The 26731-nt window shown below is 44.1% G+C and overlaps 1 protein-coding gene across 5 annotated transcripts in view; it reads left to right on the top strand.

Annotated features, from left to right (window-relative positions):
- Nucleotides 1–26731, top strand: part of nadk2 (NAD kinase 2, mitochondrial) — a 122497-nt gene that overhangs the window by 67186 nt on the left and 28580 nt on the right. The window lies entirely within an intron of this gene.

The raw sequence follows: 26731 nt of genomic DNA, 5'->3' as shown, positions 1-26731 counted from the left end.
CATATTTCCCTATTACATTAATGTGGGGATATTAGAGGGTGCTGTCATATTTCCCTATTACATTAATGTGGGGATATTAGAGGGTGTTGTCATATATCCCTATTACATTAATGTGGGGATATTAGAGGGTGCTGTCATATTTCCCTATTACATTAATGTGGGGATATTAGAGGGTGCTGTCATATTTCCCTATTACATTAATGTGGGGATATTAGAGGGTGCTGTCATATTTCCCTATTACATTAATGTGGGGATATTAGAGGGTGTTGTCATATATCCCTATTACATTAATGTGGGGATATTAGAGGGTGCTGTCATATTTCCCTATTACATTAATGTGGGGATATTAGAGGGTGCTGTCATATTTCCCTATTACATTAATGTGGGGATATTAGAGGGTGTTGTCATATATCCCTGTTACATTACTGTGGGGATATTAGAGGGTGCTGTCATATATCTCTATTACATTAATGTGGGGATATTAGAGGGTGTTGTCATATATCCCTGTTACATTAATGTGGGGATATTAGAGGGTGTTGTCATATATCCCTATTACATTAATGTGGGGATATTAGAGGGTGTTGTCATATTTCACTATTACATTAATGTGGGGATATTAGAGGGTGCTGTCATATATCCCTGTTACATTAATGTGGGGATATTAGAGGGTGCTGTCATATTTCCCTATTACATTAATGTGGGGATATTAGAGGGTGCTGTCATATATCCCTATTACATTAATGTGGGGATATTAGAGGGTGCTGTCATATTTCCCTATTACATTAATGTGGGGATATTAGAGGGTGCTGTCATATTTCCCTATTACATTAATGTGGGGATATTAGAGGGTGTTGTCATATATCCCTGTTACATTACTGTGGGGATATTAGAGGGTGCTGTCATATATCTCTATTACATTAATGTGGGGATATTAGAGGGTGTTGTCATATATCCCTATTACATTAATGTGGGGATATTAGAGGGTGTTGTCATATTTCACTATTACATTAATGTGGGGATATTAGAGGGTGCTGTCATATATCCCTGTTACATTAATGTGGGGATATTAGAGGGTGCTGTCATATATCCCTATTACATTAATGTGGGGATATTAGAGGGTGTTGTCATATATCCCTGTTACATTAATGTGGGGATATTAGAGGGTGCTGTCATATATCCCTATTACATTAATGTGGGGATATTAGAGGGTGCTGTCATATTTCACTATTACATTAATGTGGGGATATTAGAGGGTGCTGTCATATATCCCTATTACATTAATGTGGGGATATTAGAGGGTGTTGTCATATATCCCTGTTACATTAATGTGGGGATATTAGAGGGTGCTGTCATATATCCCTATTACATTAATGTGGGGATATTAGAGGGTGCTGTCATATTTCACTATTACATTAATGTGGGGATATTAGAGGGTGCTGTCATATATCCCTGTTACATTAATGTGGGGATATTAGAGGGTGTTGTCATATTTCCCTATTACATTAATGTGGGAATATTAGAGGGTGTTGTCATATATCCCTGTTACATTAATGTGGGGATATTAGAGGGTGTTGTCATATATCCCTATTACATTAATGTGGGGATATTAGAGGGTGTTGTCATATTTCACTATTACATTAATGTGGGGATATTAGAGGGTGCTGTCATATATCCCTGTTACATTAATGTGGGGATATTAGAGGGTGCTGTCATATTTCCCTATTACATTAATGTGGGGATATTAGAGGGTGCTGTCATATATCCCTATTACATTAATGTGGGGATATTAGAGGGTGCTGTCATATTTCCCTATTACATTAATGTGGGGATATTAGAGGGTGCTGTCATATTTCCCTATTACATTAATGTGGGGATATTAGAGGGTGTTGTCATATATCCCTGTTACATTACTGTGGGGATATTAGAGGGTGCTGTCATATATCTCTATTACATTAATGTGGGGATATTAGAGGGTGTTGTCATATATCCCTATTACATTAATGTGGGGATATTAGAGGGTGTTGTCATATTTCACTATTACATTAATGTGGGGATATTAGAGGGTGCTGTCATATATCCCTGTTACATTAATGTGGGGATATTAGAGGGTGCTGTCATATATCCCTATTACATTAATGTGGGGATATTAGAGGGTGTTGTCATATATCCCTGTTACATTAATGTGGGGATATTAGAGGGTGCTGTCATATATCCCTATTACATTAATGTGGGGATATTAGAGGGTGCTGTCATATTTCACTATTACATTAATGTGGGGATATTAGAGGGTGCTGTCATATATCCCTATTACATTAATGTGGGGATATTAGAGGGTGTTGTCATATATCCCTGTTACATTAATGTGGGGATATTAGAGGGTGCTGTCATATATCCCTATTACATTAATGTGGGGATATTAGAGGGTGCTGTCATATTTCACTATTACATTAATGTGGGGATATTAGAGGGTGCTGTCATATATCCCTGTTACATTAATGTGGGGATATTAGAGGGTGTTGTCATATATCCCTATTACATTAATGTGGGGATATTAGAGGGTGTTGTCATATATCCCTGTTACATTAATGTGGGGATATTAGAGGGTGTTGTCAAATATCCCTATTACATTAATGTGGGGATATTAGAGGGTGTTGTCATATATCCCTGTTACATTAATGTGGGGATATTAGAGGGTGTTGTCATATATCACTATTACATTAATGTGGGGATATTAGAGGGTGTTGTCATATATCACTATTACATTAATGTGAGGATATTAGAGGGTGTTGTCATATTTCCCTATTACATTAATGTGGGGATATTAGAGGGTGTTGTCATATTTCCCTATTACATTAATGTGGGAATATTAGAGGGTGTTGTCATATATCCCTGTTACATTAATGTGGGGATATTAGAGGGTGTTGTCATATATCACTATTACATTAATGTGAGGATATTAGAGGGTGTTGTCATATATCCCTATTACATTAATGTGAGGATATTAGAGGGTGTTGTCATATTTCCCTATTACATTAATGTGGGGATATTAGAGGGTGTTGTCATATATCCCTGTTACATTAATGTGGGGATATTAGAGGGTGTTGTCATATATCACTATTACATTAATGTGAGGATATTAGAGGGTGTTGTCATATATCCCTGTTACATTAATGTGAGGATATTAGAGGGTGTTGTCATATATCCCTGTTACATTAATGTGGGGATATTAGAGGGTGTTGTCATATATCACTATTACATTAATGTGAGGATATTAGAGGGTGTTGTCATATATCCCTGTTACATTAATGTGGGGATATTAGAGGGTGTTGTCATATATCCCTATTACATTAATGTGGGGATATTAGAGGGTGCTGTCATATTTCCCTGTTACATTAATGTGGGGATATTAGAGGGTGTTGTCATATATCCCTGTTACATTAATGTGGGGATATTAGAGGGTGTTGTCATATTTCCCTGTTACATTAATGTGGGGATATTAGAGGGTGTTGTCATATTTCCCTGTTACATTAATGTGGGGATATTAGAGGGTGTTGTCATATATCCCTATTACATTAATGTGGGGATATTAGAGGGTGTTGTCATATTTCCCTGTTACATTAATGGGGGGATATTAGAGGGTGCTGTCATATTTTTATTTTATTTTATTTATTTATTTTATTTAGAGATACAACACTGAAACAGGCCCTTCGGCCCACCGAGTCTGTGCCGACCATCAACCACCCATTTATACTAATCCTATACTAATTCCATATCCCTACCACCTACCTATACTAGTGACAATTTATAATGGCCAATTTGCCTATCAACCTGCAAGTCTTTGGCATGTGGGAGGAAACCGGAGCACCCGGAGCAAACCCACGCAGACACAGGGAGAACTTGCAAACTCCACACAGGCAGTACCCAGAATTGAACCCGGGTCACTGGAGCTGTGAGGCTGCGGTGCTAACCACTGCGCAACTTGTGTATTGTGTGCAGTTCTGGTCACCACATTACAGGAAGGATGTGATGGTACTGGACAGGAAGGTTTTGGGTAAGAGATGCAGTGAGTGGTAATGACTTGGAACTCGCCACCCATGAGGGCAGTGGAAGCGGAGACAATTAAAGATTTCAAAAGGAAATTGAATGGGCACTTGAGGGAAATAAACTTGCCGGGCTACCGAGTTAGAGTGGGGGAGTGGGACTGACTGGATTGGTCTACTGAGAGCCAGCATGGCCGCATTCTGTGCTGTAATGACTCTATGACTCTGAGAGGAGACTGATGGGAGATTTAATTGAGGTGTATAAAATTATGAGGGGTCTAGATACAGTGGATAGGAAGGACCCAGTTCCCTTAGCAACGGGGTCATTAACTGGGGGCATTGATTTAAAGTAACTGGAAGGAAGTTGAAAAAGCTTTTCACCCAGATGGTGGTGGGGATCTGGAACTCTCTGAAAGGCTGGTAGAGGCAGAAACCCTCAACACCTTTCATCAGAACGCAGTTTCTCTCTCCACAGATGCTGCCTGACCTGCTGAGTATTTCCAGTACTCGCTGTTTTTATTAACTCTGTTTCTCTCTCCACAGATACTGTCTGACCTGCTGAGTATTTCCAGCACTCGCTGTTTTTATTAACTCTGTTTCTCTCTCCACAGATACTGCCTGACCTGCTGAGTATTTCCAGTACTCGCTGTTTTTATTAACTCTGTTTCTCTCTCCACAGATACTGTCTGACCTGCTGAGTATTTCCAGCACTCGCTGTTTTTATTAACTCTGTTTCTCTCTCCACAGATACTGCCTGACCTGCTGAGTATTTCCAGCACTTGCTGTTTTTATTAACTCTGTTTCTCTCTCCACAGATACTGCCCGACCTGCTGAGTATTTCCAGCACTTGCTGTTTTTATTAACTCTGTTTCTCTCTCCACAGATACTGCCTGACCTGCTGAGTATTTCCAGCACTCGCTGTTTTTATTAACTCTGTTTCTCTCTCCACAGATACTGCCCGACCTGCTGAGTATTTCCAGCACTCGCTGTTTTTATTAACTCTGTTTCTCTCTCCACAGATACTGCCCGACCTGCTGAGTATTTCCAGCATTTTGCTTTTATTTCTGTTCTGCCATATCTTAGTCTAAATTATTAATCTCTACTTTTTAGTTTGTAATAAGTTGTTTTCTTTTTCTACACACTAACATGCACTAAGCACTAACACAAATTTTAAATACTGTCTCAAGTACATGAATTACCACAATATTGGAGGCAAAAAGCGATTTCCTCCACAGTACTGAATTCCCAACTTTTACATTTTGTGATGCTCTCTGTTTTCGATCAGTCTTTGCATCGGCAGACATTATTTCCTTTTACAACCAGTTACAAGTGCTGACTCTGCCTCCAACACACTCTCAGACGGTGTATTCCAGATCCTAAACACTCACTGAACCTGCCTCCAACACACTCTCAGACGGTGTATTCCAGATCCTAAACACTCACTGACTCTCCCTCCACCACACTCTCAGACAGTGCATTCCAGATCATAAACACTCACTGACTCTGCCTCCACCACACTCTCAGACAGTGCATTCCAGATCCTAAACACTCACTGAACCTGCCTCCACCACACTCTCAGACAGTGCATTCCAGATCATAAACACTCACTGAACCTGCCTCCACCACACTCTGACAGTGCATTCCAGATCCTAAACACACACTGAACCTGCCTCCACCACACTGTCAGACAGTGCATTCCAGATCCTAAACACGGACTGAACCTGCCTCCACCACACTCTCAGACAGTGCATTCCAGATCCTAAACACTCACTGAACCTGCCTCCACCACACTCTCAGACAGTGCATTCCAGATCCTAAACACACACTGAACCTGCCCCCACCACACTCTCAGACAGTGCATTCCAGATCCTAAACACTCACTGAACCTGCCTCCACCACACTCTCAGACAGTGCATTCCAGATCCTAAACACACACTGAACCTGCCTCCACCACACTCTCAGACAGTGCATTCCAGATCCTAAACACTCACTGAACCTGCCTCCACCGCACTCTCAGACAGTGCATTCCAGATCCTAAACACTCACTGAACCTGCCTCCACCACACTCTCAGACAGTGTATTCCAGATCCTAAACACACCCTGAACCTGCCTACACCACACTCTCAGACAGTGCATTCCAGATCCTAAACACTCACTGAACCTGCCTCCACCACACTCTCAGACAGTGCATTCCAGATCCTAACTCCTAGCTGCGTTTAAAAAGAAATGTTCTTCCACAAGGATGTGGTTTATTTGGACTTTCAGACGGCTTTCGACAAAGTCCCACATAAGAGGTTAGCGTGTAAAATTAAAGTGCATGGGATTGGGGGTAGTGTATTGCGATGGATAGAAAATTGGTTGGCGGACAGGAAACAAAGAGTAGGGATTAATGGGTCTTTTTCCGAATGGCAGGCAGTGACTAGTGGGGTACCGCAGGGATCGGTGCTAGGACCCCAGCTATTCACAATATATATTAATGATTTAGATGAGGGAACTAAATGTAATATCTCCAAATTTGCACATGACACAAAACTGGGTGGGAGGGTGAGTTGTGAGGAGGATGCAGAGAGGCTTCAGGGTGATTTGCACAAGTTGAGTGAGTGGGCTAATGCATGGCAGATGCAGTATAATGTGGATAAATGTGAAGTTATCCACTTTGGTAGCAAAAACAGGAAGGCAGATTATTATCTGAAAGGCTATAAACTGAGAGAGGGCACTATGCATCGAGACCTGGGTGTTCTCGTACACCAGTCGCTGATGGTCAGCATGCCGGTCCAACAGGCGGTAAAAAAGGCGCATGGTTTGTTGTCCTGCATAGCAAGATGATTCGAGTACAGGAGCAGGGATGTCTTGCTGCAATTATACAGGGCCTTAGTGAGGCCACACCTGGAATATTGTGTGCAGTTTTGGTATCCTTATCTGAGGAAAGATGTTCTTGCTGTAGAGGGAGTGCAGCGAAGGTTTACCAGACTGATTCCTGGGATGGCGGGACTGACTTATGAGGAGAGATTGAGTCGGTTCGGATTATATTCGCTGGAGTTCAGAAGAGTGAGGGGGGATCTCATAGAAACCTATCAAATTCTAACAGGACTTGACAGGGTAAATGCAGGAAGGATGTTCCTGATGGTGGGGGAGTCCCGAACCAGGGGTCATAGTCTAAGGATACGGGGTAAACCTTTCAGGACTGAGATGAGGAGAAATTTCTTCACCCAGAGAGTGGTGAGCCTGTGGAATTCGCTCCCACAGAAAGCAGTTGAGGCCAAAACATTGTATGTTTTCAAGAAGGAGTTAGATATCGCTCTTGGGTTTAAAGGGATCAAAGGATATGGCGTGAAAGCCGGAACAGGTTACTGAGTTGGATGATCAACCACGATGATAATATAATATTCCTGCTCCTATTTTCTATGTTTCTCCTGTCACCTTTGGCTCTTCTGCCAATAAATTAAATCAGTGCCCTCTGCCTCTTGACCCTTCCAACAGTGGGAACAGTTTCTCCCTTTCTACTCTGTCCAGACCCCTCATGATTTTGCACACCTCTATCAAATCTCCTTTGAATCATCTCTTCTCCAAGGAGAACAGACCCAACTTCTCCAACCTCTCCACGTAACTGAAGTCCCTCATCCCTGGAATATTTTCTGCACCCTCTCTAAATGCCTTCACATCCTTCCTAAAGTGCACTGCCCAGAATTGGATACAATACTCCATTGAGGCCGAACCAGTGTTTTATAAAGAGTCACCATAACTTAAGAGTCATTTACGTCACCGGAGGCAGCCGTTCGGCCCAACAAGTCCATACCAACTCTCCACGGAGCTATCTATTCAGTCCACTCCCCGCTCGATCCCCGTAGATCTAGTCTATTTCCTTCAAGTGGCCATCCAACTTCCTTTTGAAGTCATTGATTGTCTCTGCTTCCACTGCCTTTGTGGGCAATGAGTTCTAGGTCATTGCCATCCACTGTGTAAAAAAGTTCTTCCTCATATTCCCCTGTATCTCTTTTCCAAAACCTACAATCTGTTACCCCTGGTCATTGTGCCATTAGTTAGTGAGAACGGTTTTTCCTTGTCCAACTGATCTCAGCCTTTCATAATCTTGTGCACATACTCTTCCCTTCAATCTCTTTGTTCCAAGGAGAACAACCGCAGCTTTTCCAACCTAACCTTGAAACTAAAATCCTCCATCCCTGGAACCATTCTGGTAAATCTCCTCTGCACCCTCTCAAGGACCCTCATATCCTCTTTGAAGTGTGGTGACCAGAACTGGATGTAATACTCCAGTTGGGGCCGAACCAGAGCTTTATAAAGGTTCAGTATAACCTCCCTGCTTTTGTATTCAATGTCTCTATTTATGAAGCCCAAGATCCCATATGCTTTACTAATCACTCTCTCAATATGTCCTGCCACCTTCAAAGATCTGTAAACATGAACCCCCAGGTCCCTCTGTTCCTGCACACTCTTCAGAACTGTGTCATTAAGTATACATTGCCTCTCCCTATTCCTTCTGCCAAAATGCATCACCTCACACTTGTCAGTATTAAATTCCATCTGCCAACTCTTTGCCCATTCTGCCAGTCTATCTCTGTTCTGTTGCAGGTGGTTCATATCATTCTCACTGTTTGCTACACCTCCAAGTTTGGTGTCATTGGCAAATTTTGAAATTCTCCTCTGTATTCCAAGATCCAAGTCATTTTTATATAGCAAGAAAAGCAGTGGTCCCAGCACTGACCCTTGAGGAACACCACTATCATCCTCCAGTCTGAAAAACAGCATGTACTGCGACTCACTGTTTTCTGTCCTTGAGCCAATTTGTTTTATCCAATTGGACTGACCCTCCTATTCCATGGAAGAGGTATAATACCTGCCCATTTACCTCCTCTCTCCTCACTATCCCAGGCCCCAAACACTCCTTTCAGGTGAAGCAGCGATTTACTTGTACTTCTTTCAATGTCGTATACTGTATTCGCTGCTCACAATGTGGTCTCCTCTACATTGGGGAGACCAAGCGCAGACTGGGTGACCGCTTTGCGGAACACCTCCGCTCAGTCCGCAAGCAGGACCCTGAGCTTCCGGTTGCTTGTCATTTCAACACTCTGCCCTGCTCTCATGCTCACATCTCTGTCCTGGGATTGCTGCAGTGTTCCAGTGAACATCAATGCAAGCTCGTGGAACAGCATCTCATTTACTGATTAGGCACACTACAGCCTTCCAGACTGAACATTGAGTTCAATAATTTCAGAGCATGACAGCCCCCCATTTTACTTTCATTTTTAGTTATTTTTTTATTTTTTTTTGCATTTATTTCATTTCATCTTAGTTTGTTCAGTTTGCTTGCCCACTGTTTTTTTTTCATGTTTGCACTTGCTGCTGTTCAATATTCAGTGTATTAACACCTATTCTGTACTAATGCTTTGTCTTTCAACACACCATTAACATATTGTTTGCCTTTGCTCCGTGACCTTTTGGTCAGCTATGTGGCCTGGTCCAATCTAGACCTCCTTTGTTATCTCTTGCCCCACCCCCACCTCACTTGCTTATAACCTGTGACTTTTCTAATATTTGTCAGTTCCAATGAAGGGTCACTGACCCGAAACGTTAACTCTGCTTCTCTTTCCACAGATGCTGCCAGACCTGCTGAGTGGTTCCAGCATTTCTTGTTTTTACTCCTATTCCATGGGCTCAGTTTTGTTAACCAGCCTTTTATGTGTTACCTTATCAAACACTTTCTTAAAATTCATAAAAACAATATCTCCTGCATTCCCTTCACCAACCTTCCCTGTAACGTCAACAAAAAATTCAGTTATATTAGTCAAGCATGCCTTTTATATGTTCGTGCTGACTATCTTTATTTAACTCGATCCTCTCCAAGTATCTATTGACTTTTTTCCTGATTATTATTTCTAAAACCTTACCCACCACTGAAGTTAAACTAACTGGCCTGTAATTACTCAGACTGTCCTTACAACCTTTCTTGAATAAGGGCGTCACATTTTCCACTCTCCAATCCTCTGGCACCTCCCCCATATCTAGGGAAGATTGGAAGATTATGGCAAGTCATAGAGAGTTATAGCACCGAAACAGAACCTTCGGCCCACCGAGTCTGCGTCGACCATCAACCACCCATTTTTACTAATCCTACATTAATCCCATTTTCCCTCTCACATCCCCACCTTCCCTCAATCCTCCTACCACCTACCTACACTAGGGGCAATTTTATTTTTTACAATAGCCAATTTACCTATCAACCTGCAAGTCTTTGGAATGTGGGAGGAAACCGGAGCACCCGGAGGAAACCCACGCGGTCACAGGGAGAACTTGCAAACTCCACACAGGCAGTATCCAGAATTGAACCCGGGTCACTGGAGCTGTGAGGCTGCGGTGCTAACCACTGCGCCACCCTACTATCCTTCCATTATCTCTTAGCTATTTTTGGGTTCCTTTTTATGTTAACTGCCGTTCTATTCTCATATTCTCTTTTTGTCAGTCTTACTTTCCTGTTCACCTCCCCTCTCAACCTATTGTATATGGCCTGGTTCTCACTTGAGGAATTCACCTGACATGCATCATACACCCTCTCTTTTCATAACCTCTATCTCCCTAGTCATCCAAGGAGCCCTGTTTTTGCTTCCCTTACCTTTCACTCTTGTTGGAATGCACCTAGCCTGTACCTGAAGCATCTCTTCTTTAAAAGATAACTCATTATTTCGATCCAGCTCTTCCTGTCAGTCTTTGGTTCCGCTGTAACCTTCTCATCGCATTGAAATTAGACCTCTTTCAATCTAGATGTTCTACCTTATCTTGTTCCTTGCTTTTTTGCATTGCTGGTCTAAACTTTATGATACAATGATCACTCTTACCCAAGTGCTCCCCCACAGATGCTCAGTCCACTTGGTCCACCTCATTTCCCAGCACCAGATCCAGCAATGCCTTCTTTCTAGTTGAGCTGAGAACATATTGATCAAGGAAGTTCTTCTGAACACATTTTTAAAATTCCTCCCCCTCCTTACCCTTTACTCTAAAATTATCGCAATTGATATTTGGGTAATTAAAATCCCACAATATTACCACTCTGCAGTTCTTGTACATCTTTGTGATTTCCCTGCAGATTTGCAGCTCTCTCTCTCTCTCTCGCTCTGTCTCTCTCTCTCTCTCTCTCTCTCTCTCTCTCTGACATTGCAGTGTCTTCCCTAATCAGTGCTGCCACCTCACCTCCCTTTTCTTCCATCTTTATCTTTTTTGAACACTTTATACCTTGTATATTAAGCACCCAGTCCTCACCATTTTTAAGCCACGTTTCCATTATTGCCACGACATCATATTCCCATACTGCTGTTTGTGCTTGTAGCTCACCAACCTTATTCACCACAATTCATGTGTTTATACACATGCATTGTAATCCTGTTTTTGCATTCCTTGTAGTCCTTCTCAGTCCTTGCTTTTGTACTCTATGCCTCTATTTATAAAGCCCAGGATCCCATATGCTTTATGAACTGCTTTCTCAACCTGCCCTTCCACCTTCATAGATTTGTGCATGTTATACCCCCAGGTCCCTCTGCTCCTACACCCCCTGTAGAATTGTGCCCTTTATTTTATATTGCCTCTCCTTGTTCTTCCTCTCAAAATGAATCACTTCACACTTCTCAGCATTAAATTTCATTTGCATCAGGTCCACCCATTCCACCAGCCTGTATACGACCTCTTGAAGTTTATCACTATCCTCCTCACAGTTCATAATACTTCCTAGTTTGTGTCATCCACAAATTTTGAATTTGTGCCCTGTGCACCCAGTTCTAGGCCAAGAAAGCAGTAGTCCCAATACTGACTCCTGGGGAACCCCACTATATACCGTTCTCCAGTCTGATAAACAACCGTTCACCGCTACTGTCTGTTTCCCGTCACTCGGCCAACTTTGTAAACAAGTTCTCTTTTATTCCATAATAATAAAAGCAAAATACTGCAGTTGCTGGATATCTGAAATCAAAATTGGGGCGGCACAGTGGCGCAGTGGTTAGCACTGCAGCCTCACAGCTCCAGGGACCCGGGTTCGATTCCGGGTACTGCCTGTGTGGAGTTTGCAAGTTCTCCCTGTGTCTGTGTGGGTTTTCTCCGGGTGCTCCGGTTTCCTCCCACAAGCCAAAAGACTTGCAGGTTGATAGGTAAATTGGCCATTATAAATTGTCACTAGTATAGGTAGGTGGTAGGGAAATATAGGGACAGGTGGGGATGTTTGGTAGGAATATGGGATTAGTGTAGGATTAGTCTAAATGGGTGGTTGATGTTCGGCACAGACTCGGTGGGCCGAAGGGCCTGTTTCAGTGCTGTATCTCTAATCTAATCTAATCTAAAATCTAAAACAAGAAATGCTGGAAATACTCAGCAGGTCTGGCAGCATCTGTGGACAGAGAAGCAGAGTTAACGTTTCAGGTCAGTGACCCTTCATCAGAACTGGCAAAGGCAAACTACTAAAGGAAGTGGCCCTGGAAATACTGGATGCATTGGTCATCGTCTAAAATTCTATAGACTCTGGAGCAGTTCCTTCAGATTGGAGGGTGGCAAATGTAACCCCACTATTTAAAAAAGGAGGGAGAGAAAAAACAGGGAATTATAGACCAGTTAGCCTTACATCAATAGTGGGGAAAATGCTGGAGTCTATTATAAAGGATGTGTAAGCTGAACACCTAGAAAGCATAAATGAGATTGGATAAAGTCAGCATGGGTTTATGAAAGGGAGATCATGCTTAACAAATCTACTGGAGTTTTTTGAGGATGTAACTAGTAGAATAGATCAGGGAGAACCAGTGGATGTGGTGTATTTGAATTTTCAGAAGGCTTTTGATAAGGTCCCACATGAGAGGTTAGTGTGCAAAATTAAAGCACTTAGGATTGAGGGTAATATGCTGACATGGTTGAGAATTGGTTGCCAGACAGGAAACAGAAAGTAGGAATAAACAGATCTTTTTCCGGGTGGCAGGCAGTGACTAGTGGGGTATCACAGGGATCAGTGCTTGGGCCCCAGCTATTCACAATATATTATTAATGACTTAGGTGAGGGAACTAAATGTAACATTTCCAAGTTTGCAGACAACACAAAGCTGGGGGCGGAATGTGAGCTGTGAGGAGGATGCAAAGAAGCTCGAATGTGATTTGGACAAGTTGGGTGAATGGGCAAATGCATGGCAGATGTAGCATAACGTGGATAAATGTGAGGTTAACCACTTTGATTGTAAAAACAGAAAGGCAGATTATCTGAATGGTGAAAGTTTGGGAAAAGGGGGAGGTGCAACGAGACCTGGGTATCCTTGTACACCAGTCACTGAAAGCAAGCATTCAGGTGCAGCAAGCGGTTAGGAAGGCCTTCATTGCAAGAGGATTTGAGTACAGGAGCAAGGATGTCTTACTGCAATTATACAGGGCCTTGGTGAGACCACATCTGGAGTATTGTGTGCAGTTTTGGTCTCCTTATCTGAGGAAGGATGTTCTTGCCATGGAGGGAGTGTAAAGAAGATTTACTAGGCTGATTCCTGGGATGGCAGGATTGACGTATGAGGAGAGATTGGGTCGACTAGGCCGATATTCACAAGAGTTTAGAAAAATGAGAGGGAATCTCATAGAAACCTATAAAATTCTAACAGGACTAGTACAGGCTAGATGTAGGGAGGATGTTCGCGATGGCTGGGGAGTCCAGAACCAGGGGTCACAGTCTCAGGATACGGGGTATGCCATTTAGAACCGAGATGAGGAGAAATTTCTTCACTCAGAGGGTGGTGAACCTGTGGAATTCTCTACTGCAGAAGGCAGTGGAGGCCAAGTCATTAAATATATTCAAGAAGGAGATAGATATATTTCTTAATGCCAAAGGGATCAAGGGATATGGGGAGAAAGCGGGAACAGGGTACAGAATTAGACGATCAGCCATGATCTTTTTTAAATGGCGGAGCAGGCCCAAAGGGCCGAATGGCCTACTCCTGCTCCTATTTTCTATGTTGGAAATGTAATCGGTTTTAAGCAAGTAAAGCAGGGGTGGGGCAAGAGATAACAAAAGAGAAGGTGTTGATAGGACAAGGTCACAGAGAAGAACTGACCAGAAGGTCATGGAGCAAAGGCAAATGGTATGTTAATGGTTTGCTGAAAGACAACGTATTAGTACAGAGAGGGTGTTAATGGACAGAAATATGAACAGCCATGGCCCAAAGCACAAACATGAAAAAAACAGTGGGTAGGCATAATAGAAACAAACTAATAAAAAACAAATAAAAGAAAAAAATTAATAAAAATAAAAAGGGGGACCTGTCATGCTCTGAAATTATTGAACTCAGTGTTCAGTCCGGCAGGCTGTAGTGTGCCTAATCGGTAAATGAGATGCTGTTCCTCGAGCTTGCGTTGATGTTCACTGGAACACTGCAGCAATCCCAGGACAGAGATGTGGGCATGAGAGCAGGGGTGTGTGTTGAAATGGCAAGCAACCGGAAGCTCAGGGTCCTGCTTTCGAACTGAGCGGAGGTGTTCCGCAAAGCGGTCACCCAGTCTGCACTTGGTCTCCCCAGTGTGGAGGAGACCACATTGTGAGCAGCGAATACAGTATACTACATTAAAAGAAGTACAAGTAAATCGCTGCTTCACCTGAAAGGAGTGTTTGGGGCCTGGGATAGTGAGGAGAGAGGAGGTAAATGGGCAGGTATTACACCCCCTGTGATTGCAGGGGAAGGGGACAGGGTGTTGGTGGTAATGGAGGAGTGGACCAGGGTGTCGCGGAGGGAACGATCCCTTCAGAATGCTGACGGGAGGGGAGAGGAGGGGAAGATGCATTTGGTGATGGCATCACACTGGACGTGGCGGAAATGGCGGAGGATGATCCTTTGGATGTGGAGGCTGGTGGGATGGAAAGTAAGGACAAGGGGAACCTTGTCGTGGCTCTGAGAGTGAGGGGAAGGGTGAGGGAAGAGGTGCAGGAAATGGGCCGGACACGGTTGAGGGCCCTGTCAACCACAGTGCAGGGGAATCCTCGTTTGAGGAAAAAGGAAGACATATCAGAAGCGCTTTTATTCCATGTTTGCTACCACACAGTGTTGTGCATGGAGCACAGTAGGGTGGGGGAGCAGAGGGTGGAGCGCAGTAGGGTGGAGTGCAGTGGGGTGGGGGAGCAGAGGGTGGAGCGCAGTGGGGTGGGGGAGCAGAGGGTGGAGCGCAGTGGGGTGGGGGAGCAGAGGGTGGAGCGCAGTGGGGTGGGGGAGCAGAGGGTGGAGCGCAGTGGGGTGGGGGAGCAGAGGGTGGAGCGCAGTGGGGTGGGGGAGCAGAGGGTGGAGCGCAGTGGGGTGGGGGAGCAGAGGGTGGAGCGCAGTGGGGTGGGGGAGCAGAGGGGTTCATAAACAGAGCCCTAAAGTTGGGAATTTGGTTCAGAGGAAGAAGGAGGTGCTGCTTTTTTATTTTGTTTTTCTCCAGAGCTGGTGTGTTCTTTTGTCTCCAAGTTAGCAGACAGTAATTTGCTATTAGTTTGCAAACTAGCTGCTAATTTAGTGAATGAAATAAATCAATAAGGTTTGACAGACGAGTCAGGGATGGTGATGTGCTGTGACTGCAACATCTGGGAATCTCTGGAATGCACTGCAGCCCCTGACAGCCACATCTTCAGTACGTTTCTGCGGCAGGAGCACCTTCAGCTCAGAGTTGCTGAGCTGGAGTCTGAATTACAGGCATTAAGGGGCATCAGGGAGGGGGGAGAGTTACCTGTACACTTTGTTCCGGGAGGCAGTCGCACCCCTGAGGTTAAGTTGAACTTTAGAGTTGGTCAGGGACAGGTGGGAGTGACTGCGAGTCAGAAAGGTACAGGGATCCAGGATGTAGTGATGGGAGGAGCTTTGGGCCTTGACTTTGACCAGCAGGTATGAGGTACTCGCTACCTGTGCAGGTGAGAACAAGGACTGCCGGGTGGATGAGCAAACTGATCATAGCACCATGGTGCAGGCTGCCATTCAAGTGGGAGAAGCGAAAAGGAGTGTAGTGACAGGGAACAGTATAATCGGGGATAGATCCTGTTTTCTGCAGCCGCGACTGGGAGCTCCGAAGATAGTGTTGCCTTCCGGATGCTAGGGTTAACAGCATCTCCTGCTTGGAGAGAGAGTGGGAGCGGGGAGGATTTTGTTTTTATCCTCTCATGGGATGTGGGCGACGCTGGCCAGGCCAGCATTTATTGCCCTTGAGAAGGTGGTGGTGAGCTGCCTTCTTGAACCGCTGCAGTCCATTTGGGGTAGGTACACCCACAGTGCTGTTAGGAAGGGAGTTCCAGGATTTTGACCCAGCGACAGTGAAGGAACGGCGATATAGTTCCAAGTCAGGATGGTGTGTGACTTGGAGGGAAACTTGCAGGTGGTGGTGTTTCCATGTATCTGCTGCCCTTGTCCTTCTAGGTGGTAGAGGTCACGGGTTTGGATCCAGTTATCATGGTCCACATAGGAACCAATGACATAGATAGAATGAGAAATGATATTCTGCAGAGAGAGTTTGAGAAATTAGGGTCTAAATTAAAAAGCAGAAGGTAATAATCTCTGACATGTGGCTCAGGTAACAATACAATTGGCATAGGGACAAGCAGATTGCAGAATTAAACAAGTTGTCAAAGAGTGCTGTGGGAGGAAGGGGTTTCGATTCACAGGGCACTGGCACCAGTAATTGGAGAAGAGGGAGCTGTTCTTTTGGGATGGGCTCCACTTAAACTGAGCTAGGATCAGTGTCCTGGCAAATTGTATAACTGGGGCAATGGATAGGGTTTTAAGCTAAAAAGGGGAGGGGGGGGAAGTGTGGGTGGGTGGGTAGGGGAGGGGGGGGAAGTGTGGGTGGGTAGGGGAGGGGGGGGAAGTGTGGGTGGGTAGGGGAGGGGGGGGAAGTGTGGGTGGGTAGGGGAGGGGGGGGAAGTGTGGGTGGGTAGGGGAGGGAGGGGGAAGTGTGGGTGGGTAGGGGAGGGAGGGGGAAGTGTGGGTGGGTAGGGGAGGGGGGGGAAGTGTGGGTGGGTAGGGGAGGGGGGGGGAAGTGTGGGTGGGCGGGTAGGGGAGGGGGGGGAAGTGTGGGTGGGCGGGCAGGTAGGGGAGAGGGGGGAAGTGTGGGTGGGTAGGGGATGGGCGAGTGTGGGTGGGTAGGGGAGGGGGGTCAGGTGAGGGGAGATTTAGAAATCTAAAGAGAAAAGTTGAGGCAATGCAGCTGTGTAATGACTTGGGTAAAGAGCAGCAGAGTGGGACAGGAAGGGACCGAGAGTTTAACGATAATCGTGTATCAGCAAATAAGGTCCTTGCAAAGAATAGTTAAAAAAAAATAAAATTAAAGGCTCTTTCTCTGAATCATGAAGCTTTCATAATAATGGTGTAGAGGCAGAAACTTTCACCACATTTAGCATGTACTTGGATGTCTACTTGACGAGCCATGACCTGCAAGGCTACAGACCTTGTGCAGGAAGGTGGGATTAGGCTGGGTAGCAGTTCATCGACCAGCACACACGATGGTTTGAATGGCCTCCTTCTGTGTCTTTTTTTTTAGAACATTACAGCGCAGTACAGGCCCTTCGGCCCTCAATGTTGCGCCGACCTGTGAAACCATCTGACCTACACTATTCCTTAATTTTTTATGTCTTAATTTTTATGACTAAGGTAGATGAACTGGCAGAACAAATAGACATCTTTGGTTTTGATCTAATTGCCATTACAGAGACAAGGTTACAAGGTGACCAAGGTTGGGAAATAAATATTCCAGGTTCACAACATTTCATAAAGATAAGAGAATGGATAAAGGAGGAGTAGTCCTGATAAAGGATGACATAAGAACATTTGTGAGAAAGGATTTTGGCTCAGAAGATCAGGAAGTAGAATCAGTATGCTTGGAGATTAGGAATAACAAAGGTCAGCAAATGTGGTGGGAGTGATTTATAGGCCTCAACAATAGTTATACAGTTGAACGGAGCATTAAGCAAGAAGTAATTGAAAGTTGTAACAAAGGCAGTGTAATAATGGTGGGGAACTTGAATCTTCATATAGATGGACCAATCAAATTGGGCAGTGGTGGTCTGGAAGATGACTTTGCAGAATGCTTTCAGGACAGTTTCCTGGAACAATAGTTTATGCAACTTTTTTAAAATTTGTTTGTGGGATGTGGGTGTCGATGGCTAGGCCAGCATTTATTGCTCATCTGTAATTGCCCTTGAGAAGGTGGTGGTGAGCTGCCTTCTTGAACCGCTGCATTCCATGTCCTTTCCTAAAGGACCTTAGTGAACCAGGTGGGTTTTTACGGCAGTCATGGTCACTATTAGACTAGCTTTTTAATTCCAGATTTATTAATTGAATTCAAATTTCACCATCTGCTTTGGTGGGATTCAAACCCATGTGCCCAGAGCATTAGCCTGTGCTCTGGATTACTAGTCCAGTGACATTACCACTATGCTACTGCCTCTCCTGGTAACTCGAGATAAAGCTATTTTCGATCTAGTATTCTGCAGTGAGGTAGGTTTAATTAGTAATCTCATATAAATGATCCATTGTGGAAAACGTGATCACAGTACGATTGAATTCCATATTAAGCTTGAAAGCAACATACTCCAGTCCCAATCAAGAACCTTAAACTTAAACAAAGCCGATTACATTGGGATGAGGGCAGAGCTGGCTGAGATTGATTGGGTAAATAGACTAAAAGGTATGGCAGTAATTAACATTAAAAAAAAAACACAATTCAAAATGTTTAACAAAAATACATTCCATTAAAAAAAACTCAGCACAAAAGATCCAACACAGGCTTACTAAGGAGGTTAAGGAGAGTATCAGATTAAAAGAAGAGGCTTAAAATGGTGCAAAGAATAGTAGTTATCCTGAAGATTGGGAGTGTTTTAGAAACTAGCAAAGGGTAACCAAAAGGTTGATTAAAAAGGGTAAAAATAGAACTTGAGTAAACTAGGAATATAAAAACAAATTGTAAGAACTTTTTCAAATATTTTAAAAGGAGTGTAGCTAAAGTAAACAGTGGACCCTTAAAGGCAGAGACGAGAGAAACTATCATGGGAAATGAGAAAATGGCAGACACGTTGAAAAAATATTTTGTCTGTAACAGGAGAAGACACAAATTACATACTGGGAAAGAGGGTAACCAAGGGGTTAGTAGAACTTAAGGTAATTGATACCAACAAAGGAAAAGAATTGGAGAAATGTAAGGGGCTAAAAGCTGACAAATCCACAGGACTTGATTGCCTACATTCTAGGGTTCTAAAACCGGTCGATGCAGAGGTACTGGATACACTGGTTATGGCTTTCTAAAATTCCCTAGATTCTAGAACGATCCCAGCACATTGGGAGTTAGAAAATGTAATGCTGCTATTTAAGAAAGGAGTATAGAGGATACAAGTAACATCCCAGAAATAGCTGTAAATCAGGAAATAGGGGAGGAACGCAAGAAAATTACAATCACCAGGGAAGTGGTACTGAGCAAATTGTTGGAGCTGTGGGCTGACAAGTCCCCGGGTCCTGATGGACTTCATCCTAGGGTCTGAAAAGAAGTAGCGAGTGAGATAGTTGATGTGTTGGTTTTCATTTTCCAAAATTCCTTAGATTCGGGGAAGGTTCCATTAGATTGGAAAATAGCGAATGTAACACCTTTATTCAAAAGGGAGGGAGACAGAAAGCAGGAAACTACAGGCCAGTTAACTTAACATCTGTCAGAGGAAAAATGTTATCAACTATTAGAAAAATTCAAGGTAATCAGTATCACAGAATCACAGAATAATACAGTGCAGAAGAGGCCCTTCAGCCCGTCGAGTCTGCACCGATGCATTAAAAACACCTGACCTGTCTACCTAATCCCATTTGCCAGCACTTGGCCCATAGCCTTGAATGTTATGACGTGCCAAGTGTTCATCCAGGTACTTTTTAAAGGATGTGAGGCAACCTGCATCTACCACCCTCCCAGGCAGGGCATTCCAGACCGTCACAATCCTCTGGGTAAAAAAGTTCTTCCTCAAGTCCCCCTTAAACCTCCCGCCTCTCACCTTAAACTTGTGACCTCTCATAACTGACCCTTCAACTAAGGGGAACAGCTGCTCCCTATCCACCCTGTCCATGCCCCTCATAATCTTGTACACCTCAATCAGGTCACCTGGTAATCCCTTTTCTGAAAGGGAAATCATATTTAATCAATTTATTGGAGTTTTGTGAAGAAGTAACACGTGCTGTGGATAAAGGGGAACCAGTGGATGTACTGTACTTGGCTTTCCAGAAGGCATTTGATAAGGTGCCACATCAAAGGTTATTGCGGAAAATAAAAGCTCATGGTGTAGGGGGTAACATTTTGGCACAGATGGAAGGTTGGTTAACTCGTGGGAAACAGAGAGTAGGCATAAATGGGTCATTTTCTGGTTGGCAAGATGTAACAAGTGGTGTGCCACAGGGATCTGTGCTGAGGCCTCAACTTTTTACAATTTATAGAAATGACTTGGATGAAGGGACCAACGGGGTGGTTGCTAAATTTGTTGATGACACAGAGATAGGTAAGAAAATAGTTATAGAGTCATAGAATTATACAGCTCAGAAACTGGCCCTTCGGCCCATCGTGTCTGTGCCAGCCATCAACCACCTAACTATTCTAATCCCATTTTCCAGCACTTGGCCCTTGGCCTTGTGTGCTATGGTGTTTCAAGTGCTCATCTAAATACTTCTTAAATGTTGTGAGGGTTCCTGCCTCTATCACCTCTTCAGACAGTGCGTTCCAGATTCCAACACCCTCTGGGTGAGAACATTTTTCCTCAAATCCCCCTCTAAACCTCCTGCCACTTACCTTAAATCTATGCCCCCTGGTTATTGACCCCTTCACTAAGGGAAAAAGTTTCTTCCTATCTAACCTATCAATGCCACTCATAATTTTGTATACCTCAATCATATCTCCCCTCAGCCTTTTCTGTTCTAAGGAAAACAACCCTAGCCTTTTCAGTCTCTCTTCATAGCTGAAATGCTCCAGCCCAGGCAACATCCTGGTGAATCTCCTCTTCAACCTCTCCAGTGCAATCACTTCCTTCCTATAATGTGGTGCCCAGAACTGTTCACAGTACTCCAGCTGTGGCCTAACTGGCATTTTATACAGCTCCATCATAACCTCCCTGCTCTTATATTCCGCCTTGGCTAATAAAGGCAAGTATCCCATATGCCTTTGTGAAGAGGACATAAGGAGGCTACAAAGGGATATAGATAGGTTAAGTGAGTGGGCAAAGATCTGGCAAATGGAGTATAATGTGTGAAATTGTCTATTTTGGCAGGAAGAAGAAAAAAGCATATTATCTAAATGTTGAGAGATTGCAGAGCTCTGAGATGCAGAGGGATCTGGGTGTCCTAATGCATGAATCGCCAATTTTAGTATGTAGCTACAGCAAGTAATTAAGAAAACTAATAGAATGGGAGGGGAATTGAATACAAAAGTAGGGAGGTTATGCTTCAGTTATACAGGGCATTGGTGAGACCACATCTGGAGTACTGTGTACAGTACTGGTCTCCTTATTTAAGGAAGGATGTAAATGCATTGGAGGCAGTACAGAGAAGGTTTACTAGACTAATACCTGGAATGGATGGGCTGTCTCGTGAGGAAAGGTTGGACAGGCTAGGCTTGTATCCACTGGAATTTAAAAGAGTAAGAGGTGACTTGATTGAAACATAAAAGATCCTGAGGGTCTTGACAGGGTGGATGTGGAAAGGATGTTTCCTCTTGTGGGAGAATCTAGAACTAGGGGTCACTGTTTAAAAATAAGGGGTCGGCCATTTAAGACAGAGATGAGGAGAAATGTTTTCTCTGAGGGTTGTGAGTCTTTAGAATTCTCTTCCTCAAAAGGAAGTGGAAGCAGAGTCTTTGAATATTTTTAGGGCAGAGGTAGATAGATTCTTGATAAACAAGGGAGTAAAAGGTTATTGGGGGTAGGTGGAAATGTGGAGTTGAGGTTACAATCAGATCAGCCATGATCTTGTTGAATGGCAGAGCAGGCCAGAGGGGCCGAATGGCTTACTCTTACTGTTGCTCCTAATTTGTATGTTCCGAAAGCAGGGAACTACAGGCCTATTAGCCTGTTATCAGTCGTCGGAAAAATACTGGATTCTATTAAGGTAGTCTTAATGCACATAAAAGATCAGAGTATCATGATCAAGGTCAGCATGTTTCTAAAAAAGGCATATCCTGTTTGACAAATTTAGTGATTTTGAGGCTGTAACTAGTCTGGTAGATAAAGGGGAGTCAGTAGGTGTAGTGCACTTGGATTTCAAAAAAGCATTTGATATGGTGCCTCACGAAAGGTTAATACACAAGATAACGGCTGATGGTGTTGGGGTAATTGATAGCATGGATCGAGAGACATGTTCCTGTGAAAATGAGGGATAGAAATGGCAAGATTAGGGAACCATGGATGACAGGTGAAATTGTGAGACCAGCTAAGAGGAAAAAGGAAGCATACATAAGGTCTAGGCGGCTGAAGAAAGACAAAGCTTTGAAAGAATATCGGGATTGCAGGCGCAATCTGAAACGAGGAATTAAGAGCGCTAAAAGGGGTCATGAAATAGAACATAGAACATTACAGCGCAGTACAGGCCCTTCGGCCCTCGATGTTGCGCCGACCTGTGAAACCATCTGACCTACACTATTCCATTTTCATCCATATGTCGATCCAATGACCACTTAAATGCCCTTAAAGTTGGCGAGTCTACTACTGTTGCAGGCAGGGCGTTCTGCGCCCCTACTACTCTCTGAGTAAAGAAACTACCTCTGACATCTGTCCTATATCTATCACCCCTCAACTTAAAGCTATGTCCCCTCGTGTTTGCCATCACCATCCGAGGAAAAAGACTCTCACTATCCATCCTATCTAACCCTCTGATTATCTTATATGTCTCTATTAAGTCACCTCTCCTCCTCCTTCTCTCTAACGAAAACAATCTCAAGTCCCTCAGCCTTTCCTCGTAAGACCTTCCCTCCATACCAGGCAACATCCTAGTAAATCTCCTCTGCACCCTTTCCAAAGCTTCCACATCCTTCCTATAATGCGGTGACCAGAACTGCACGCAATACTCCAGGTGCGGCCGCACCAGAGTTTTGTACAGCTGCAGCATGACCACGTGGCTCCGAAACTCGATCCCCCTACTAATAAAAGCTAACACACCATATGCCTTCTTAACAGTCCTATTAACCTGGGTGGCAACTTTCAGGGATTTATGTACCTGGACACCAAGATCTCTCTGCTCATCGACACTACCAAAAATCTTCCCATTAGCCCAGTACTCTGCATTCCTGTTACTCCTTCCAAAGTGAATCACCTCACACTTTTCCGCAGTAAACTCCATTTGCCATCTCTCAGCCCAGCTCTGCAGCCTATCTGTGTCCCTCTAACCTACAACATCCTTCGGCACTATCCACAACTCCACCGACCTTCGTGTCATCCACAAATTTACTAACCCACCCTTCTACACCCTCATCCAGGTCATTTAGATTAGATTAGATTAGAGATACAGCACTGAAACAGGCCCTTCGGCCCACCGAGTCTGTGCCGAACATCAACCACCCATTTATACTAATCCTACACTAATCCCATATTCCTACCAAACATCCCCACCTGTCTCTATATTTCCCTACCACCTACCTATACTAGTGACAATTTATAATGGCCAATTTACCTACCATCCTGCAAGTCTTTTGGCTTGTGGGAGGAAACCGGAGCACCCGGAGAAAACCCACGCAGACACAGGGAGAACTTGCAAACTCCACACAGGCAGTACCCAGAATCGAACCCGGGTCCCTGGAGCTGTGAGGCTGCGGTGCTAACCACTGCAGTGGCCCCAAAACAGATCCTTGCGGTACACCACTAATAACTAAACTCCAGGATGAACATTTGCCATCAACCACCACCCTCTGTCTTCTTTCAGCTAGTCAATTTCTGATCCAAAGCACTAAATCACCTTCAATCCCATACTTCCGTATTTTCTGCAATAGCCGACCGTGGGGAACCTTATCAAACGCCTTACTGAAATCCATATACACCACATCCACGGCTTTACCCTCATCCACCTGTTTGGTCACCTTCTCAAAAAACTCAATAAGGTTTGTGAGGCACGACCTACCCTTCAGGGTTAAGGAAAATCCCAAAGCCTTTTATTCATATATAAGGAGCAAGAGGGTAACTAGAGAAAGGATTGGCCCACTCAGGGACAAAGGAGGAAAGTTATGCGTGGAGTCAGAGAAAATGGGTGAGATTCTAAACGAGTACTTTGCATCGGTATTCACCGAGGAGAGGGACATGACGGATGTTGAGGTTAGGGACAGATGTTTGATTACTCTCGGTCAAGTCGGCATAAGGAGGGAGGAAGTGTTGGGTATTCTAAAAGGCATTAAGGTGGACAAGTCCCCAGGTCCGGATGGGATCTATCCCAGGTTACTGTGGGAAGCGAGAGAGGAAATAGTTGGGGCCTTAACAGATATCTTTGCAACATCCTTAAACACGGGTGAGGTCCCGGAGGACTGGAGAATTGCTAATGTTGTCCCCTTGTTTAAGAAGGGTAGCAGGGATAATCCAGGTAATTATAGACCGGTGAGCCTGACGTCAGTGGTAGGGAAGCTGCTGGAGAAGATACTGAGGGATAGGATCTATTCCCATTTGGAAGAAAATGGGCTTATCAGTGATAGGCAACATGGTTTTGTGCAGGGAAGGTCATGTCTTACCAACTTAATAGAATTCTTTGAGGAAGTGACAAAGTTGATTGATGAGGGAAGGGCTGTAGATGTCATATACATGGACTTCAGTAAGGCGTTCGATAAGGTTCCCCATGGTAGGCTGATGGAGAAAGTGAAGGCGCATGGGGTCCAAGGTGTACTAGCTAGATGGATAAAGAACTGGCTGGGCAACAGGAGACAGAGAGTAGCAGTGGAAGGGAGTTTCTCAAAATGGAGACGTGTGACCAGCGGTGTTCCACAGGGATCCGTGCTGGGACCACTGTTGTTTGTGATATACATAAATGATTTGGAGGAAAGTATAGGTGGTCTGATTAGCAAGTTTGCAGACGACACTAAGATTGGTGGAGTAGCAGATAGTGAAGGGGACTGTCAGAGAATACAGCAGAATATAGATAGATTGGAGAGTTGGGCAGAGAAATGGCAGATGGAGTTCAATCAGGGCAAATGCAAGGTGATGCATTTTGGAAGATCCAATTCAAGAGTGAACTATACAGTAAATGGATAAGTCCTGGGGAAAATTGATGTCCAGAGAGATTTGGGTGTTCAGGTCCATTGTTCCCTGAAGGTGGCAACGCAGGTCAATAGAGTGGTCAAGAAGGCATACGGCATGCTTTCCTTCATCGGACGGGGTATTGAGTACAAGAGTTGGCAGGTCATGTTACAGTTGTATAGGACTTTGGTTCGGCCACATTTGGAATACTGCGTGCAGTTCTGGTCGCCACATTACCAAAAGGATGTAGATGCTTTGGAGAGGGTGCAGAGGAGGTTCACCAGGATGTTGCCTGGTATGGAGGGCGCTAGCTATGAAGAGAGGTTGAGTAGATTAGGATTATTTTCATTAGAAAGACGGAGGTTGAGGGGGGACCTGATTGAGGTGTACAAAATCATGAGAGGTATAGACAGGGTGGATAGCAAGAAGCTTTTTCCCAGAGTGGGGGATTCAATTACTAGGGGACACGAGTTCAAAGTGAAAGGGGAAAAGTTTAGGGGGGATATGCGTGGAAAGTTCTTTACGCAGAGGGTGGTGGGTGCCTGGAACGCGTTGCCAGCGGAGGTGGTAGACGCGGGCACGATAGCGTCTTTTAAGACGTATCTAGACAGATACATGAATGGGCAGGAAGTAAAGAGATACAGACCCTTAGAAAATAGGCGACAGGTTTAGATAGAGGATCTGGATCAGCGCAGGCTTGGAGGGCCGAAGGGCCTGTTCCTGTGCTGTAATTTTCTTTGTACTTCTTTGAGGATTGTATAATGGACAGGAAGCAGAGAGTACGGATAAACGGGGCATTTTCAAGCTGGCCAGCTGTGACCAGTGGAGTGCCGCAGGGATCAGTGCTGGGGCCTCAGCTATTTGCAATCTATATGAATGACTTCGACAAAGTGACAGAGTAATATATCCAGGTTTGCTGACAATATTAAGCTAGGTGGGAATGTTAAACTGTGAGGAGGACACAAAGAGGCTGCAAAGAGATATAGTCAGGTTAAGTGGGTGGACAACAACGTGACAGATGGAGTATAATGTCGGGAAGTGTGAAATTATTCACTTTGGCTGCAAAGATAGAAAAGCAGAATATTTTTTAAAAGGTGTGTAACTTCTAAATGTTGATGTTCAGAGTGACATGAGTGTACTTGTACAAGGAACTGTAGACCCAGTAAAACACACGAAAACTTAGTTAAAACAAAGGGGCTAGTCTCACAACAATAAATAATGTGTTAAAGCATAGGGAGGATGAGTTGAAAGGGGCCACAGCACACAGATGGCCGAGGAATTGTAAACAGTATATTGATACCAGACCCTGTCCTCGCACTAGCAGATAAAGGGAGTCGTCATGGATACCAGATAAGATTTGATTCATAGTAGACAATGGGAAGCTGTGAAGTTTTGAACAGGTTCTCACTGAGCCAAATAAGGAATTATCATTATGTCAGTATACCAGACTTCTCTGAGTAAGTAAGCGGGGTGGGTCTTGGAAAAAGGT

Source organism: Heterodontus francisci, chromosome 4 (genome assembly GCF_036365525.1).
Source record: "Heterodontus francisci isolate sHetFra1 chromosome 4, sHetFra1.hap1, whole genome shotgun sequence".
Taxonomy (NCBI): domain Eukaryota; kingdom Metazoa; phylum Chordata; class Chondrichthyes; order Heterodontiformes; family Heterodontidae; genus Heterodontus; species Heterodontus francisci.
This window is presented reverse-complemented; position numbering and strand designations above follow the sequence as displayed.